Here is a 20601-nt window from a genome sequence, read left to right as displayed (position 1 = left end):
GTAGACCGAATTTGCATGAAAGTTTGAAAAGTATAAATAATACTGCTCCTAAAAGTTTTTTTGTTCCTCAGAATATCTTTATTTAGTACATTTTAGTAAAAATAAGGATGATAACATCCATAAAAGGGAATCTCAAAAATTAGACTCTAGGACAATCGAATATTAACACTTGTAGAGTGCTGTACCTAGTAAAAAGCAGAATATTAATTTATAATTGAAACAGAAGTGTACCTAAATTTGTAGCAAAATTGCTTAAGAACAGGATACTGTTAAAGGATAGACGTATTGAATACGATAATTAAAATTTTTTAAAAAAGTTGTTGTCATTAAGTTCAAAATCAGCATGACAATAAAAAAGTAACGTATGGACTTTTTGAAATGATTAAAAAGTTGCTACGTACCTAGCTGTTATAGGAATCATCACACAATGTTGTCAAGAAAGCTTCTCTATAAAAAAAAACCCTTAAATTTATTTTATTATACATGAGAAGAACCTATATGTATAAAACCAGACCCTGAATTAACAAGCCATAAAAATTTCTATTCATTCAACTAATGAACTAAATATCTAAAATTTAGATATTATTTGTTTCAGATGAAATTAATCTATTTATAGTTATTTAATAGGAAAATTTGAATTTTTGAAAGAATAAATATTTGTTTTGGACGATTTTTCCTCTTAACTTTAAAAAAGCTTTTCTACATTAGTAGCAGGTACGTACGGGCTGTAGTTTAAAAACACGTTTTCTAATTCTTTTGCTTAATTAAACACTTTAGTTTCTTTAAAAAGCTTTATTGTATTTTAAAATCCAGCTGTGTTTAAAATTTTTACTAATAATTTTTTTGCTACAGAAGTCAGGGATCAAAAGGGATAAGATAATATTCAATAAATTGATGTACATCCTCATTGATCACAAACAAAATTATTCCATCTGATTCTGTGGATTATGATAAGTGCTTGAAACGTTTGGACACTTAATTTAATGAACCAACCAATCAGAATAAAATAAAAATCCCAAAGTTGTTTATCCAACGATTAAGTAAATTTTTGGGACTAGCGTAATAAACAGCCCAATGTCCTCTTACTCCCTGTACACAAGTGGTAATTTTGTTAACATCAATTTGTCGTCTATTGTCTTATCCCTAAAGATCTCTGGGTTTACCTACAAGAAACTCAAAACTTAAAATGAAATGTCTACTATTTTTATGTTGATAGAATAACAGCAATTATGTAAACAGGAAATGTACTGTGTATACACATATTTAATAATTAGGATTAATGATTATTTCTAATTCTTTTCCCAGCAAGATTCTCTCAAGTTAAGTAAAGAACCCCCCCCCCCTCCAAACACCCGACTAAAAAAGGATGTAATTTATGATTATGTAGAAGGAGGATGTTGATATTGCTCTTTCTGCTTTGACCCCCTCACGGCTCTAACCCCCCTGGCACAATCCTGTGCACGCTTCTGATTTGATTATTTTAATTGGTCAGCTTACCGCCCTCAAACTTTGAAGCCCCTCATTTTAATTCCCTCAGATTGCACATCTGAAACATTTGAAACGCCTCATTCCCCCCCCCCCCTCAAAATATTAAGCTTTGACGTCCCTGGCAGCCTTGGTTAGGGTAATACAGGGTAGATCTGCAGGGCTAGGCTCTCTGCATGGGTTATATTTTCTTTATAATCATCTTCTTCACTACAAACAGCTCATTCTGTGGAAACTTTAATTTGGAGTAAAAGTGTCACATTTCCCATGAACCCTCCCTTTATATTTAGATTTTTTAAAATGAATAAGCCTGATTTAAGTGGTACACTAGTTGCATTGTGGGGAAGAACCCTTAACTCTTATAATAAAAGACAAATAATCCTGTAATTAATATAAAGGGAGAGGTCATTTTCTAGTAAATCCCGTAAAGGTGTGTGTTATAAGGCCTAAAAATAGTAGTAGAACGATAAGGTGCTCTAGATATATGTATTCCCTATTGAATAGAACAATAGGGAAATTTTTTTTTTTTTTTTGATAACCGTACCTGGATTATCTAAAAAAAATACGAAATTTCTATCAAACGCTTTGTTTGGCTCAAACTGACAAAAATTTAAAAAAAATATAATTATAATAATAATGTTTTCTATAGGTACAAGGTAAAGGTTAAGAACAATCTATACCATTAAACAAAGGAAGAAGTCATTCTTTACAGGTTGATTTATTATAATTATATTTTTTTTTATTTGTGTCAGTTTGAGCCAAACAAAGCGTTTGATAGAAATTTCAGATATTCCAGGTACGGTTATCAAAAAAAAAAAAAAAAAATTTCTTCCCTATTGTTCTATTCAATAGGAAATACAAATATATAGAGCACCTTATCGTTCTACTACTATTTTTAGGCCTTATAACACACACCTTTACGGGATTTACTAGAAAATGACCTCTCCCTTACTTATTATATAAGAATATGGATTTAGTTTCAGTATTTTTTAAAAGCCTATTACAGATAGGGGTCTGATTTACTTTGTAAATGTGTAAGTAACAATAAGTCTATCTGTTTGTGTGTGTTAAATCTTGTTATAGGTCCTGGGAAGATTTAAAATTAAATTTGGGGGAGGGTACCTCAATCATCCCAATAGAAATCTCCCTTTAATTACTTTTTTTATTTCGAACTGAGATTTAATCTGGATGGACGTCTTCTCCTCGTCCCCCCCCCCCCAAAAAAAAATAAATAATTGCCCTAGAGGCCTCTAGGGGCGTTGTTGCTAGTATTACATAATTTAAATCTCTTTTAATTTTGGAATATGTATCCTTCGCAATGCAATGTTAAGAATATCTTTTATGTATTTTCTCTTAAAAGCAAAGCTTTTCTGTATTTAAGATGCGACTGTTCGTAACGAAACTCTGATTGTTTTAGCTTTTTGAAACTTATTTTACACTTTACAGTATAGAAGTATCTTATTATGCTTAACTCTGTCATTTGTGATCTTTAAAAATTTTTGATATACAAAGGGTTAATTTTGTTAACCAAAGATGGGGTTATTAATATATCTTCCATTTTCTTATCCTTTTCGTTCACTCTATCTATATCTCCTTCTTTCTCTCCCTCTCCCTCTCATTTCTCTCTATTCCTCTCTCTGTCTCTCTCTCTCTCTTTTCTTTCTCTCTCTCACTCGACTATCTCCGTGCATAAAAACCAAGATCTAAACCCTAATTGGGATTAATTAGATTAAATAGCCCACCACACGTTCCTATTAATTCATTGGCATGACCTTTATTAGTAGCGCAGCTACTCTATAACTATGATATGTCTGTACGTCCATCCGTGCTTCATAATAGTTTGATTAAAGCAATAGACTCATTCATTGTAATAGTATGATGAGCTTTATTATTAGTACAGCTACTCTATAAATAACTAGTGTATGTTAGTAAGTACGTCTTGTTTTGTATTATTAAGGTGGGAATCAACCATTCATCAATTCAAATCTATGAAACTTTGTATACTATCATCCCTGCCTTTTAAAGAAACCAATCCCTCAATGATTAATGAATTTTAAAGGCGGGTTCTGAGTATAATTTAGTTTTCATGGATTTAAATACAATTTTATGTTGTACTTAACCCTTGCGGGGAGCATTTACCGAGTCTCAAAAACCCTAACCTGTCTATTAGAAAAAAAACTATTCCATTCGGGAGGGAGGAGACATTAGACTCTGAATTATATTGGTACCTAATGTTCCCTAAAGAAGTTCTCTAATTTATTGGCAAACTTTTCAACCAATAGTTAATCTGCAAAAGGGGTAATTTTGTTTATCATGTTGGGGGGTGGACATCAATAAAGATTCTTGATAAAAACTGCAATGTTAAACTATTACCAAAATAACCTTAAAACCCGCCGAATAAACTTTTCACGACCACAACGAATCCAAGTCTGTGGCAATTTCAGGGAAGCAAGGGTATAGTTTTACAAGATAAGTTTAATGGCAATTATAAGCGAAGCTCAATAAATAAGATAAACGAACATTGTCTGTATGTATGTCTGTCTGTTTGTAATTTTGTCTGAATGAGTGTCTATTTGTTTGTATGTATATCAGGCTATCTTTCTTTCTGTCTGTCTGTCTGTCTGTCTGTCTGTCTCTCTGACTGTCTGTCTCATTGTATATCTGTGTGTCTGTCTGTTTGTAATTTTGTCTGAATGAGTGTCTATTTGTTTGTAGGTATATCAGGCTATCTTTCTGTCTGTCTATCTGTCTGTCTATCTGGCTGTCTTTTTCATTGTATATCTGTGTGTCTGTCTGTTTATAATTTTGTCTGTATGAGTGTCTATTTTTTTGTATGTATATCAATCTTTCTGTCTGTCTTTTTGTCTGTCTGTCTTTCTGTCTGTCTATCTGTCTGATTGTTTGCTGTCTCTTTAACTGTTTATTGTATATCTGTTTGTTTCTCTGTCTCTTGGCTGTCTAATGTTTGATTGTCAGTTCCAATATACCTTTACACTGATATGGCTCTAATTTACAGTGAAGCATCCTTGTGAAAGTTAAAAGTGTCTCTAAAAAGACTAGTATAAAACAACATTATAATGCCTATCCCGCTATTACTGAAAATAAAGCCTTATTTTATCAGTTCGTTAAAGAAATCAATGCCTCTTTTGTATTCAGCGTTTAAAAGATTTTTTAGGTATAGTCCCTTTCGTAACATCGCACCTTATGGGGCGATTCTTCGTTTTTTTCACAGTAGCTTTTCTCCTATTTCTAGCCCCTGCGGGGGGCTCTAACCCTACGGGGCCAAATACCTAACCCTGTGAGGCAATCACCTAACCCAGTATAACCCAACCTAACCTAAAATAACCTATAAAAAGCCATTTTAAAAATACGACGAATCGCCCCTTATGGGGCTATGTTATAAAAGGGACTATTCCCGATTTTTTAGTAGCAGAGCTACTACATAATTCACTTTGTCTGTCCATACGTTATGGGGGAAATGTAATTATCTCGGCTGCTATTGAGGTTAAGACTGCTATTTTTTGTTCAATTTTGTATTTACACTCAAAACATTAAACAATTTAAATTGATTAAAATGGACAATAATTTTACCCTTATTTTGCCTAATAATTGTGTATTTAACTCAGGGAGGGAGGGGAAATTGGACTGTAAATTATGCCGGTCCCAAAAGTTTCAGAAACACGTTCTCTTATTCGGGGGGTTAGGAAACTTTGTAGTCTTAATTTTGATTATATATTGAATGGATAACGCGAACTAGAAGTGTCTAAAGTGTTCTACCAATAATTTTAATATACAGAAGGAGTTATTTGGTTTAATATAATTGGGGGTTTACATCATGATATATCATATGTACCTCTAAAGCGTTTAAGTTAAAAAAAATATGAAAAAGAAAATTTACTATTTATAGATTATTCAATCATTATAAATGTATGATTACTTTTTTTATGGGGGGGGGGGTCATTTTGTTTTGAGAATATTTATTTCTGTTGCCGCTTCTCTGAAAAGCTGTCGTGATTGGATGACAGGAAGTATCAATTATTTCCAGATGAGTATTATTATGGAGACAAACAGGATGGCGCTACCCGCTCTCAACCTATGAAATACTCTTCAAGTAGATTTATTACCCTAAATGGTCAATCAGATACATTAAACATAAACATATTTATTTGGGCATAAAAATTAAACATAGTCATAAAATCAAAAAATAATATAAAATACAATAAATTACTATAACAATAAACAACCTAAATCCTAATCAGTTCTGCCCGGGTAACCATGAATAGATCACTATGGATCTGTCTACTTTGCTCAAAATATATTAAACATTAATTCGTCCAACTAAGAAAGGAATTTCTAGCAGATCAAGAATTTTGTAAAAATTTAGTCCTATATATGATTAAATCACAATATACAAATGACAAAAATTTTTGGCAATAACTGCCCTATGTACATTTCCTAACCAGTAATGGGGTCGGTTTGTTCTGACTATGTGTTCCTATTGGTTCAATTAAACACTCTTGGAACTAGACTTTCTCTATTTGTTCCTTATCAGTAACAATAAAAAAATCTTTTATTATCTTCATAATTAGATTATCTTAAGAGATAAGACAATGAACAATAAATTGATAACATCCCAAATGAATAATGATAAACAAAATTACCTGTCTGATTTAAATTATTGGTTGAAAAGTTTTAATTCTATTAGTTTTGAACTAACCAAATCACAAGTCAATAAAAGTACCCAAAGGCTTTAGAAGAAGAAGAAGAAATCGTGTTTATACAATTTTGGGTACCAATGTCCCCTCCGTACCTGAGCTGGATCTTTAAATCGTTTAGTGGTGCGCTGAATTGGGGCGATCAAGTTCACCCAGGTTTAGCGTGGCAATGGTACTCGTTGAGTGCCATTGCCGCGCCAGTACCGCGCCATTGGGCGCGCTGATTCGCCCATTCCATTTTGATTTAAAGATTGAAATTTAATAATATCTAGGTCCGCCGAACTGGATCGCCCCTATTCAGCGCACCCCTAAACGATAAAAAGATCCAGCTCTGATAAAACAGTTGATTTGTTGTTTGAGCTATCTTATCATTTGTGAGTTCGGTTATAAAAATTAAATAATTATTATGGATATTGTTACAAAATGATATTTCCTTTCCGATAAATTTAACCCCCAAAATATTTGCGACGGGGACAAACATTAATAAAAATGAGAGGTTTTCTTTAATAGCGGCATAACTTTGGTTAGACTTACAAGTTTATGTTCTGCTTAGTAAGTTATGACACTCTAAAAGAATTATTGTTCGTTTGTCTTTGATTTTAGATCTTCGCTTTTATGGATGTTGTCTTCGTTTTTTTTTCTCAATAATTGAAGCAGAAGTGTAAGTGTTTGTTTGTAACTGCAGTCAGAGCTTTCATTGCCGTTTACAAATAGAAGAAATATTTAAACAAAAACTTAGGTAGAAAGTAATCTAAAAAAAATGTTATTTTGTTGTGTTTCCTTATTTCTTAGTTAATGATAAGTAATCTATTTAATATAAAAACATAACAATTAGATAATATTAATTGTTATGATCATGCAACTTTTGTACTTTTATAAAAGCAAAGCTTACCTGTAATTCTAAAATTGGTCTGTCTGTCAGTCATGTACAATGTGCAAGAAGTCTTAATTTTTATTAACAACAAGGACATAAGACGTCACTTTTCAATGAACTAATCATAAAAACTTAATATTATTTAGACAATTTTGATTGTGTGTTTCAGCGTTGCGGAGCCGGAAGCCATGGAGCCGCCATATTTTTCTGGAGCCGGGACCGTAATTTTTGTTAAAAAACGGCTCCGGACTAGATAAATAAAGAGATTTTTTATAAATTATAATTTGTTGACTTTGTTTTGTCATGTGCAAATGTCCCTATTAAGTTTTTCAAGTCCATTTTTATCAAAAGTTGAACTTTTAAAACCTTCAAAAGTCAAAAATAGACGTGGGAAAAAAATATGTCGAGTTTTTTCTTGTTTTTAGGTCGGAGCCGGAGCCGCATCAAAATTAAACGGCTCCGCCACGCTGGTATGTTTTCATCCTTGTATATTTACTAGGTCATTAGGTACCTTTTCTTTAAAGCAAATGTATTTATTTCTATACAGAAACTGGACACAATGTGCATAATTAATAAGTTTTATAGTTACTTACTTTACATATTAACATAAAAAAAGAAATAAGCAAAAAGTAAAGTTTTTTTGAGCACAAAAAAAAAGATTTTTTTTGTAAAAAAAAAACATGGATTGAAAACTACAAATTACGAAAATATTACCTACCCTATTTATTTAGGAAGGTTTTTTTATGTATGTCCGTAAGATTTCCCTAACTACTGAACTGATCAAGTTATTCATATAAGGAGAGCTTTACTTTTAATTTGAACTCCCCCCCCCCCCCCTTCGAATACATGACCCACAAGTGATAAAATTGCAGCCGTTTGTCGTTTCAATATAGTTTACATGCATGTTAATTTTTTGTAATGGAAAGGTTCCGTGATTTTTTTACTTGCATATTTTTAGTAAATTAAATTATAGTGTAGGACCAATCCAAGACAACTTTGTATTTGAAGAATATTAGTTTATGTTTATAAATCTTTTCCTGAATTCAAGGAAGGGATGGTTCATTGGACTGTAAAGGTATACTAATCCTAAATTCTGCCTTAAATAGATGGTAAGAAATTAGGGAAAGAAAGAATTGTAGATTGATTGTTTTTGCTGTCATTATCTCGTCCTCACTAATTTAATTTGTTGTTGTTTTAAATTTTAAGAATGAATTAACTCCGTAGAAAGTAAAAGATTCTTAAAAATCATTAAGTCATGAAAGCTTCTCGTAAAATGCAAATTGAATAAGTAATATGTTTCAAGTTATTATATTTCTTTTTTCTTTTTTAGGTAAGTTAAATAAACAGAAAATATACATTTCGGCCAAAAGTGTGCGAATAAGGGGTGTCAGCTCCCCTTATTATTGGAAATATGAAGGCCAGTTTTTCCACTCAATGACCCATAAATCTGTATCCCCAATGATGCTAAACAAATTTACCCCTTCTGTAAATTAAAGATATAGGTTGAAACGTTAGGAACCAACCAACCAAATTCAATAAAAGAGTCTACTTAACGTTTTTGATCTAACAAAAAGTTACCTACCTATTAAACCCAAGTTGGATAAAAAAAATGTTTTATCTAAATTATATTTATTACATCATAACTTAGAGAATATTAAGAAGACTAAGGACACTTATGTTTATGAGGTGCGAACCAATAATACAAAATAATATTGATATTTGACATATTATTTGATAGTTACTACAGGCAATACCCATAGAGGTCCATAAGGGTACTTTAAAGAGATAAATGGGGGGAGGAGTCGACCCACCAACTTTAAATATTGCCTTTGATGCCTTATATATTCTCAAATTAGTTTCGTCTACAAGTGAATAAAATCAATCAATAAAAAGTGGAAGATAGAGTGACGAAGTGGCAGATGTACATACGAACGTACACTACACAAGTGCAGTGCTAATTATAGAGTGATGCACATCTAAAATTAATACTTTATTTATTAACCTTTTAGCACAAAGAAAATAATTTCTAAAATTGTTTTTCTAAAATTATTTCTGCAGAAATGGTAATTTTTTATTCTGACCTTTTAATATCAAGAATTGGAGTAATATATGTCTAAGCACGTGCAGAGGAATTTGCCAAATGGGCAAGGACGTTCAAGCTTTTTTATTTTTGGGGGGGTAACATTTTTTTAAGCAGGGGGTAATTTGTAGCTCACTGCAAATTTTTTTACATCCCCCAAAATTTTTACCCCGGCGCAGGGGTAAAATTTGCTTGGGAGGGAGGGTAAATATTCCCTGAAATCTGTTGGAGGGGGGGGGTAAATTACCCCCCTTAAAAAATTACCCCCGGTGTAACATTTTTTTTTTTTTTTTTTTTTTGGGGGGGGGGGGTAATTTGATAAGAGTAAAAAAGTACCAACCTAATAATGAAGTATTTTCGTAGATTAGATATTTAGTAGTATCTCATTCCTATACATGAAAACACAGTAATGAACTCACAAGTCTTGCTAACTGAGGAACTAATATGATTCCTATACATGAAAACACAGTAATGAACTCACAAGTCTTGCTAACTGAGGAACCAATATGATTCTTACACCTCCCTGATAGACTTAATTTTCAGGGATCTAAAGGGATAAGACAAGTGCAGTTTAATTGATATACATCCCAAATGTATATTGAGGGGGAGGGGGAATAGTTCACGCCCCTAATGTACCTCTTAATAATTTTACAGAAATAGAAAACACTTTTATCGTTGTGGGTGTATTTTTGCATTTATTAAAAGATCAATTTAACAATTTAATCATGTCAAAAATAAAGTATATCCGGAAATTTTTCTCTTAGTTTCATGTAATTTTAATGATATCATTTTTCTGTACTTAATTTTAAGTGTTTTTAAATTAAGTTTACGTAAAAACAACAACAAAAAGAGGATTAAAACAAGAATAAGTAGCGCGGCGAAGAAAGAATTGAAATAGGATATGTGGATTCTAACATTCTCGCATACACTGACAAAATATAAATTTAAATGTCTTTACCCCATCACCGGCCCTGACTTAAAGGTATTCAGAGAATATACATCAGAGAGGGAGGGGACATTGGGCTGTAAAATATTCTTTTAACTAAAGTTTCATAAGCACGCTCTGTAATTTGTTGGCTTAAACTTTGGTTCCCTGTTAAATCTTAATTGATTGGTTCAAATTGGCAATTCCTTAAGATTTCCACCAATAATTTCAAAATACAAAATAAATCTTTGGAATAAAATAAATACCTATTAAGATAGCCAATCAAAATTATAAGCAGCGTTGCGGAGCCGTTTGATTTTGGTGCGGCTCCGGCTCCGAATTTGACTCCGGTTTCGACCTAAAATCAAGAAAAACTCAACATATTTTTTTGCCAAGTCTATTTTTGACTTTTGAAGGGTTTAAAAGTTAAATTTTTTTTATAAAATGGACTTGAAAAATTTAAAAGGGGCGTTTGCATTCGACAATTTTCAACGAAAATTACGGCTCCAACTAGGGATCTGGCTCCAGCAAAATATGGCGGCTCCACGGCTCCCGACTCCGGCTCCACAACGCTGATTATAAATATACAAAAATGTATATAGAGAAAGGAAAACTAAGCTTTATAGAACATTATTAAAAGCGAAGCTTTTCTATAATTAGGGTCGGTCTGTTCGTCCGTAACGGATAGCTTTTTTCGTTAATTTAGGCATGTTAGAATTGTCCTATCGATTTCAAATTTTGTATGGTGAATCCTTTAGCAGTTAGGTACTATTTAGAAAGCGTAGCAACTCTATAATCATTACCAAAATGTCCGTACGTCCATTTTAAACATGATGATTTTTTTACTTTTTTAACATCAAATTTTTATGTGATCTAATTATCCGATTGATCTGATTTTTGGTATATTGATTCCTAGGACAACAAAGTATAATGTAATAAACGAAGCAACTCTATAATCAAGTCCTAAAAATGTAAGTATGTCCATAAACATTATCCTGTATCAAGCAGTTTTTTAACAAATTTACTCACAATTTTGCTTTGACTCTTATACATTTATATTAGGATTATTCAGTTCTGAAACTATACAAGTGTTAACGTCCGTTTGTCCTACCGTTTCAGTGCTTCGCTTTTATGGATGTTGTCATCCTTGTTAAATTAATAAGCACTTATGTATATTAAATACCACTTAATTACGGGGGATAAGCTTTTTATTATTAACTATTTTTGTCTCCTTAATCTTAAGTATTATTTTTTTGTAAGAAAAAACTAGGTAAGAACTAGGTTTATTTAAAGTAATTTGATATAAGGATGACAACATTTATTAAGCGTAGCTTAACAACAGACGGAAAAACGAAAATTGATAGAAAATATAGTACAGTGACTACTGAATGCAATGGGGTTGAAATACTGACGGTCAGACCAACTATAATTGTAGAAAAGCTTTGCTTACAAAAATGTACTATTATTTGAGTAGTTATTTAGTTATTTATGGTAAGATCTCAGAAACCTCTGTAAGTTTAAAACGTTTATTGAAGGTTACATGTTCGACTGCATTTATTTGCATACACTATACGGGGAAGAAAGGGACTTTTTACTTTCAAAGTTACTCTGGTCCCCAAAGTATTATACTACTTTGTCTTATTCTACAGATGGGGTAATATCGTCAATCATGATTGTCTTATCCCTAAAGATCCCTGATATGTATGTTTGTATTTATAAGTAAATATTTGGTTGGTAATCGTTTACCTTATAATATTTTATTTAGTGTTTTCACTTTCCTGTAAAGGGGGGGGGGCGAAAGTGACACTTTTTGAAACCAAAACTAAAAGTTAACAAAGGAACTCAACTAAAAAAAGAGTTACAGGTCTGAGATTTTGCATGGCAGTTGCTTTATAGGGGTACAATATGGAACTGTGAAGAAACGGCGGCGCAACCGCCGAAAACCGCCGTTTCCCGCCGAATTTTTTTTTGCCTTTTCTCGGCGGTTTTCGGCGGTTGCGCCGCCGTTTCTTCACAGTTCCATATTGTACCCCTATAAAGCAACTGCCATGCAAAATGTCAGACCTGTAACTCTTTTTTTAGTTGAGTTCCTTTGACTTTTAGTTTTGGTTTCAAAAAGTGTCACTTTCGCCCCCCCCCCCCACCCCTTTGTTTTATTCAGCAAAGATGACAATATCTATAAAAGCAAAGCTAAAACAGCAGAAGACAACTGGAAAAACTGACAATAACAATAATGGAGTGACAGCGTGTCATTTAGTACTAATATATATATAGATTTTTTACAGTTTTGAGTTAACGTTTTATCTTTTTATCTAAGTTAAGGTTTGCTTTAGTGTTTAAACAAATCTTCCCACAAATATTGGGTAAGATAGCTAATTCTTTATTAATATTCACTAATACAGAGATAGGTCAACGGTGTAAAAAAGTAATCTTTATTTCGAGAATTGGGTTCGAATCTCGACGAGGACTTCGTTATACATATAGATAATGAAAATCATTTTTTCAGCTACTATGACAAATGCATATCAATACAAAGAAATCTTTCCCGATTTAAATTTTAAGGGGGGTTGTTGACAGCCCCTATAATGTCTCTTTCTAGAAACCTTTGCAACGATGAATAAACACTGGTTGCTTTTATTATGCAGTTGGTTGTTGCTTTGAATTTTTATTAGAATCCCAACATAGAAAATGTTTACCTGGGTATCATATAGTCCACTTTTTTATCAAAATGTCCAATTTTTGTATATTATAATCAAGGGAGGAAGGGAACTTTGGACATTAAGTTACACTTGCACAGCTAGTTTTAACAACACATGTTGTTGTTGTTGTTGTAGCTATGATTCTCTGAAGTTAGGACTCAGATGCACACGGAGACTGGAAGTGAGAATCCTTTGGCCAATCTTAGATGTTGTTGTTGTAGCCATGATTCTCTGAAGTTAGGACTCAGATGCACACGGAGACTGGAAGTGAGAATCCTTTGGCCAATCTTAGATTGGTAAGCTTCGCGCACAGCTGATTGTATTCTATGTTACATTACAAGCTGACCCGCAATTCTCGTGGAAGCTACTCAATTATTACATCACCCTGGCCTAGAGTTTTGGCAGGTGTTCCATATTAAGCCACCCTAATTAATGGCACTCTCATACGAAGAGCATGGATGAGGGAAAGCATGGTTAGAGCTGCTTGATTTGTAGAATCCTAACTTCCTACAAATCTCCCCCCTTACAACCCTAGGGCATCTTGGGGAAGGTTGCGTAATCATAATATGACAAATTGCGACAGCATTTGTCAACCAAGTGCAAAGTCTATGTGGGGACTTGAACTCGGTTTCTCCCAACCACAGCGTAGTGCGCTAACCACTACACTATGGGACACCCTAACAATCTTAGATTGGTAAGCTTCGCGCACAGCTGATTGTATTCTATGTTACATTACAAGCTGACCCGCAATTCTCGTGGAAGCTACTCAATTATTACATCACCCTGGCCTAGAGTTTTGGCAGGTGTTCCATATTAAGCCACCCTAATTAATGGCACTCTCATTCGAGGAGCATGGATGAGGGAAAGCATGGTTAGAGCTGCTTGATTTGTAGAATCCTAACTTCCTACAAATCTCCCCCCTTACAACCCTAGGGAATCTTAGGGAAAGTTGCGTGGTCATAATCTGACAAATTATTAAACACGTATTATTAATCGTTGGCTTTCTTAAACTTTTATTGGATACTACAAACATTCAGTTTCCAAACTTTTCAGGGACGTTATAATCAATCTATTTTCCTATAAATACTATAAATCATTTTCTTTCAGATGGTGGTTTATTTTGACTTAATACGATATTATTACAATTTATCTCTTTTGTTATTCAAAAGGGGTTGGGCAATTTTTTTTTATAAAGCTTATAAAAAATATCTTCATTGATAAACAGTAACTGCAGATTTTAACATAGACATTTTACTCATTTATTTTTGATTCGATTACAAAATTGTCCACCTTTCATGGATGTCTTTAAAAAAATGTTTTTCTTTGTTTATATCCTAAAATAGCCTAAAACCTGTCCAGAACTTATGTATTTTTTTTGTGCAACCATTTTGGATATCTTAACTAACATGTACATAAACACTGAAGTTTAAACTAATAAGTTGTTATTGAAGGTTATTTAAGATTAAATTTTTTAATACAAAGTATCATGTTTTATTTGTGTATGTATATCGATCTCGTAAATTAATATCAAACGGTGAGAGTATTGGTACCCCAACCCGCTTTTAGGTTAACTCTTCCCTTATCCTATTATTTTAAGAAGTAAAGTAATATAAAGCAAGATTTTAAGAACTACTGAACTGATTGAGTTCTATATATTAGGAAAGATTATCATAGGTCCTAGGATGGTTTTAGGCTCCTTAAATTTTAGATTTGGGCATTTGGATGGTTAAACTTTTTTTATGTTCCCTTTCTTACTTACCTCCTAGATGCTAGGGGCGCAACCGCTAGTGTACAAAAAAGTAAATGGATTTTGATTTATCTAATGAAATTCAAGATAGGCATAACTTGTACTAGCTGTTGCAAAGATACCAGGGAGGAAGAGAGGGTACAATGGGCTCCAAATGATTTACCCCAAAATGTTTTTAAAGTCTTTCTGGCATTCTTTACTGGGGGGGGGGGGGGGTAATAATAAACTTTGTTTGAGTTGTACAAAGAATGAGTTTCAAAATCTTTCTACCATTTCAACATTATGGAAAACTTTATAATTTTCTAATTTGGATGTAGTTTAAATTATTGTTTAATGTCTTATCCTTGAAGGTCCCTAAAAGATATAAAGATATTCAAGAAAAAATAAAAATCAGTTTTCCACAGTAATAAGGGACAAGTATTTAGCTATTTTAGATACTTGTGGCTTCGCCCACCCACTTTAATGTTTTGCAAATTAAGACAATAAAAATGGTGGTGGGAGAGCGGGGGGCGTGTATCATTTCTCTAAAAATCTGAAAAACTGCCCTGGACTTAAATAAACTTCTTTAAAATTCTAAAACGGTTATTCCAGCCGATCTTGTTGGATATACAAAAAGAAAGATTTAATAAACATCCATCCCATTACTTTACTATTTGCTTGCGGCTGCGCGCCTATCATTTATATATGACGGAATGGTTGCTGAGATCTAAAGGGATAAGGCAATTGACTATAGATTGATATTCATTACTTCCCCTGTAGATTGAAATTTTTGGTGGACATATTTGAACACTGCTAGATTATATAACCAAATAAAGATAAATAAAGTATCCAAAATATAGTATCCAAAGTTTAAAGCCAACGAATAAGATCACATGTTTTAAGGACCAGTATGACACAAATTTCATAAAGCTTACTCTTTTAATAACATTAAGCTTTCCTTGAATACTTGATGGTTTTTTTGCGAGATTTTCTAAACTAACTGTCAATTATAGTCATAGAGTAGCTTAGAAATATGATAATTGGAAGTTAGATAATAGGTCAAAAGTGCCAAAATTGGCTCCTAACCAAAAACAGTTATTGTGTTATCAAATAAAGGGCGCAGTTTGTGTCTCAAAGTCAACTAAAATTCACGGCAGTTGAACAACTAAAAAGTTAAGTTTGTTGCACTTTTGACAAAATAGATCTTCTTTATTTTAGGGTTGCAAACACCCTCCTTGAAATTTTGTAAACCTTACTTTTATTTTCACACTTTCATTGCAAATCTTTGTACACGCCATTGGTTAAATTACTATAAAATTAAACCACCAGTAGAATAGTATAAATTCAGTCCGGAAACTCTCTGAATAGTCCTATGGGTCTAGTGGTTAACAAAATCTTTCATCATTCTACTTTAAAGTATAGATATCTTTTTATTTTTTTGATATTACCAAAAGTGCAACATATACTTTTTGACTATAACAATTTTGTCAGTCTACCTGGGTGTATAATTTCCAAGTAACAGCTTTGTATCTTGTTATCCATAAAAGGGCATTTTCCGGGATATCGTTTTAATAAATTCACAACTTATGTATAACAGTCGTAAAGTGATAAGTAAATTGTAAATAATAATAAAATAGTTTTCTTCAAAATTTTATAGCTCTGATAAAAATTTTTGAATTAATTGAAAAAAGTTCATCATTTTAGATTAAAAAGTATCAACCCTTGTAAAAAACGAAAAATTGAAGAAAAAATTGAGGATATATAGTGATTTTAAGGGCCGTATCTGGAAGGTTAGCTAACTTTCCCATTGGTCAGTGTCCGTTAGTAACGGATAGCTCTTGGCATTATTTTAGGCATGTAAGTTTTGGCATAATGATTCCTGTACCAGTTTGGTACAATTTAGAACCTATAAGGAGATAGTTTTCATTTGCCATTTATCCAAGATGTTTCAATTTACCCATCCATATATCTATGAGAATTATGACTACCAACCTACCCAAAAACAAAAGCCGGCATATATGTTTGTATAAGATACATTTGACAGATTAAAAGGAAGCTACATTTTTTTTTTTTAATGTTTATGATAAAGACAGTATTATCATAAAGTATAAAACTTGATTAGGAAAAGTTGGTTAGATATTGAAGAAACACTTTTAAAATAGTAACAAAACATGCACTTAATATTTTTTTCTAATATTGACTTTGCCTTTAGACTATAGGGACTTTTTAAAGTCCATTTTTGGAACAGTCATCAAAATAACTAAATGTCACCATTTTTTCGAGAGTGAATTGTTCCTCCCTCCCCAAGTAAAAGCCGAAAACCTTTGTATGAACTTATATATATCACATATTTCAAAGTAAATAGTTTACTTTTAGCATAATGAATACAAAAATGACTTACGGCCAAATTCATTGCTTAATGTCACATACATGGGCTTAGTTCTATAGGAATTAATGGTATTGTCTTTAAATCACTATGCTTTACTTGATTTAACTTGACTTTTAAATCATCAGACGATTAGACATAATATATTTGCAATGTATCTGTGTAATTATATCTTCAATGTAAGCACGTCAATTTTTGGCAATCTAGCATTCAAGTAATATATTCTGTTTATTCAACATTTAAAGTACTTTTCTCTATATTTATTACGTTCGTTTGTCATTGTTGAGCTTCCCTTTTTATTGATGTTGTCATTCTTGTTTATTGATGTTGTCATCCTTGTTGCTTAATGAACTAGCCTAAAACATCTTTATATACATAGGGAAGTCTGTGTGATTAGCTTATTGAATAAAGTTTTGGAGAAAAACATAAACATGTACTTCTACGTATATTTTTGGTTGGTATGCATTAATTTCCGCACATTATAAATCCTCAGAATTCCGTATTGTTACAACAGCACAAACTGCCATTTATCCTTTGCTTCACTCTCGTAATTAAACATCCCCCCTTCGTGTATTTTCTCATAGCGGATTCGCACACGTGAGGGGGTTGGGTGGGCAATCGACACCCCCCCCCCCCCACCCCCTCCCCAATTTTCAATTTCAGTTTGAACAGAAAAATTATAAATAATGGGGATTTGGGGGGGGGGGGGGGTTGATTTACCTTGGGAGATGTGGTGGAATTTATAAACCTTCCCAGGACCTATGGTAAGCTACACTGCAAAGGAGAACCATATCGGTCCTTCGGTACACATAGATAGACAAATACACATATACGTCCTGCTACTTTAGTATATAGATAGTGCTATTTCGCGAATATAAATCAATTGGGGATTTATATGTGTAAATTTTCTGTAATACGATGCTATACATCATTGTTTCAGTATGGCTTGGAACCGGTTCTAATCCTGCTGATATCAATAGGTTTCGAAGTCATACTGGAATTAATACTAAAATAATTATGGAAGTAAGCACTTATTTACTTATTTATATTAATTTCTTATTTATGTTTCCGTTGGCAATTGTTCTTCACGGATTAAAACCGGTTTGTATTTAATGAAAATTAATCAGATTTGGTACCGTGACGGAATGAATATTGGAAAGCCAATATCAAAACTAAATATTAGTAAGGGGGGTCCATTTAAAAAATATCAGGCATTGCAAAATACTGATATGAATATTTTTGCTCATCTTAGGTTGTTTAAAGTCAGTCAACTCCCTTCGTTATTTTTTGTATAATATTTACGTACATCTGATGAGATAAGACAATGAACGATAAATTGATGTACATCCACAATGATGATAATAGTTATTTCTCGCATCGTATTATAAACGGCTTTCCGCGGATATAGAATGTACACCTCAGGGCTAAAAAACTGGTATTAATCTTATGATTGTACATTTTTATATTCGTAGAAAACTGGATATAATACGATGTTAGACATAGTTTTTTCGTATGGATGAGAACCGGTTCCTATCCACCGGATTCGAATGAATACGAGAAACAAAACTACCTTCAATAAATAAAAAAATAACTGGTTGGCAAGTTTAATTCTTTCTATTTAGGATATTTTAAAGTTAGTATGTTTTTCAACCTATTTTTAAAAAAATACACTATTCTAAGACATGAAGATATATTTCGATTTTAGCAATCATTTTCAATTCATTTTGTCTCTTGTAGAAGTGAATCAAGCAATATTTTGGAACCAACTTATTACAATTCAATTAAAGCACCGAAATTATTTGAGCCAACGTAAACTTTAAGTACCAGTATAATTTACAGTCCCTGAATATTTATCTAAGTTAAAGGGCGTGCGACATGTTGATACCCATTGTGCCCATACACCCATTTAACCTGCGACATGTTGATACCTATTGTGCCCATACACCCATTAACCTGCGACATGTTGATACCCATTGTGCCCATACACCCATTTAACCTGCGACATATTGATACCCATTGTGCCCATACACCCATTTAACCTGCGACATGTTGATACCCATTGTGCCCATACACCCATTTAACCTGCGACATATTGATACCCATTGTGCCCATACACCCATTTAACCTGCGACATGTTGATACCCATTGTGCCCATACACCCATTTAACCTGCGAACAACTAACAACACATTAATTTTTACTACCCCCCTACCCCCTTAAATTGAGATTTATTAGGGAATAGATAAAAATCAAAACGCCTCGCAAATCATTGGTTACCCAAAGTTGTATTTCTTGTATTGATTTGTTAAATACTTTTATCAAATTTGGTTGATTTGTTTAAACTAGCATTGTCAAAACTTTTAGTAATTTTTTTTAGTAATTTGCATTTTAACTTCATGGACTTGTGAGATTAAAATACTTTTAGAATTGATTGATGAAGCAAAAAATTTGATTTCGTTTTTGTTTATTATCCCCCTCTCCCCCACCAGCTTCATAAAGATATTTTTTGAAAATGGGAGTTGCAGACATACAAACATACAGAAACAGTGAGAGGAAAGCTAGACTTTATAGAACTCCCTTTGCGTGTTTAACAATAGTGTTTAACCAAAAAAAACATACATAAAGTAAAATATATTGAGAAATTCAACAAAACACTTTTAACAAAATTGCTCTTAAAATGTAAAGAAGGATGTTAAATTTTAAAATAAAGTATATTTAATATTTTAAATGCATAGTGCTATTTTGAGTAGTTTTATAAGGGAAGCTTTTATATAATTAGGGTATGAACGTTACGACGACGTCAGTAAAAGAGGGATAGTTAGCTAATTTACATTTTCAGCAATGGAAGAATTGTATGATCATTTTAAAACTTGTCAGAATGGAAGGGACATTGTAACGGTAAATTACATTTGAACTCAAAAGATTCATAACCACGTTTTTTTATTCGTTGGCTGGAAAATGTTGGGTAATTTTATTGATTTTGATTGTTTATCTCCAAAACTAAATTAATTATGTCCAAACAGTTTTACCATTGATTATAATCATCATTGGGGACAGGGTTTCGGATCCGCATTGATTGTATGCGGATCCGGTTCCGGATCCTTGACAATAAAAATAAAATCACCAAATTTTTCAAAAAAAATTTATTCTTTAATTCGAAGTCAAAAATACTTTTAATTTTCAAGTCTGAACCTAAACCTTAAAGATTGGCTCTCATCAAGAGAATGTCTGAGATTTTATATAAATTTAGGTAGATTTTTCCATTTTCCCCGCATTTTTTTGAGTCCAAGGATCCGGATCCGCATTTTTTTGCGGATCCGGATCCTTGGACTCAAAAATATGCGGATCCTTGCGGATCTGGATCCGAAACCCTGATTGGGGAGATACATAAATTTTTCTTCCATGTCTTATCCTTTAAGATCACTAGATTTTACAGAGTAAAGAATATAAAAGTTATTTATCAGCTTTCCGCGGATATAAAATGTATAATTATAAGATTCAAACAAGTTTTTTTTTCTCGATGCCGACGACACGGACTAAAAAACTGGTTTTAATCGTATGATTGTACATTTTTATATTCGTAGAAAACTGGATATTTTACAATGCAATACATAATTTTTTAGTATGGCTGAGAACCGGTACGAATCCACTGAATTTTAATCGGAATAACTATTAATCGCACTTATAATAGAGAAATTCGTTACAAAAAGAT

The 20601-nt window shown here is 32.6% G+C and overlaps 2 protein-coding genes across 8 annotated transcripts in view; one reads left to right on the top strand and one right to left on the bottom strand.

Annotated features, from left to right (window-relative positions):
• Positions 1-18640, bottom strand: part of LOC145306215 (uncharacterized) — a 191770-nt gene extending 173130 nt beyond the window's left edge. For all 6 annotated transcript variants that reach the window (XM_080148241.1, XM_080148237.1, XM_080148239.1 and 3 more), the window contains exon 1: positions 18621-18640. The gene's annotated coding sequence lies outside the window, so the exon portion shown is untranslated. The remainder of the gene's footprint in view (positions 1-18620) is intronic.
• Positions 1-20601, top strand: part of Crk (Crk proto-oncogene, adaptor protein) — a 189858-nt gene that overhangs the window by 119623 nt on the left and 49634 nt on the right. The window lies entirely within an intron of this gene.

This window comes from Acartia tonsa, chromosome 14, assembly GCF_053477335.1.
Source record: "Acartia tonsa isolate MP-2025a chromosome 14, ASM5347733v1, whole genome shotgun sequence".
NCBI lineage: Eukaryota > Metazoa > Arthropoda > Copepoda > Calanoida > Acartiidae > Acartia > Acartia tonsa.
Note: the sequence above shows the minus strand (reverse complement) of the source record. Positions and strands in the feature narration are given on the sequence as shown.